This window comes from Branchiostoma belcheri, unplaced genomic scaffold, assembly GCF_001625305.1.
Source record: "Branchiostoma belcheri isolate BF01 breed outbred unplaced genomic scaffold, Haploidv18h27 scaffold380, whole genome shotgun sequence".
Taxonomy (NCBI): Eukaryota; Metazoa; Chordata; class Leptocardii; order Amphioxiformes; family Branchiostomatidae; genus Branchiostoma; species Branchiostoma belcheri.
Genome location: NW_017803999.1, coordinates 43,094 through 43,956, shown reverse-complemented (window position 1 = coordinate 43,956; position 863 = coordinate 43,094).

The following is an 863-nucleotide window of genomic DNA, read 5'->3' as shown; positions in this document are numbered from 1 at the left end:
CTCTCTCTCTCTCTCTCTCTCTCTCTCTCTCTCTCTCTCTCTCTCTCTCTCTCTCTCTCTCACACACACACACACACACACACACACACACACACACGCACGCACACATGTACACACACACACAAACACACACACAAACACAACTTGTTGAATACGTATACCGACTTAAATTACATACCCAATGATAGAATTGTTTAGAAAGCGCAGAAAAAGAACTAAACTGGGTTGTTCTTTCCAAGATATTTGGTGTAGGCAGGTTTATGAGCTGCCTGGTTGAACCGAACTGCTGATGCTAAACGCTTTGGTAACATATTTAAAGAACGCCTGAAGGACAAATTGCCGTTGTCTTTTCATATTCAACTGACAACTCATTCTCTCTAAAAACTATTTATGATAGACATTGCCACCAGTTATTCTCAGACGTTTGTGTACTGGAATTGTAATCTTACATTCGATACTGTATTTTTACATTAAAATGAACGAGGACGATATTTTCCTTTGTGTATATATAGATGCGTACATGTCCAGCTGGGATGTTCTGTGCTGTTTGCAGTATGTTTAATGGCGGGTGCCACGTGAACACGTCCGCAGCTACAGCAATGGAAAGAACATGCCGTACCTTGTTGTATGTTATTGTGTTTTATGTTCCCAGGAAGGAATGGAAATTCGATTTAAGTCTCTGAGGTGTCAAGAACGCAACAAGACATATTCACGCCAAACGTCTGCTTGGAGCTACGTTCCGCGCACACGGGCAGGGTATCAGGTTACCACACGCCCTCTGTCACCGGTCAGCGGAGAACAATGCCCCCTGGCGCCGGGCAGTATCATTGCACACGGACCGTGGCTAAACTGTTGGGCGGACA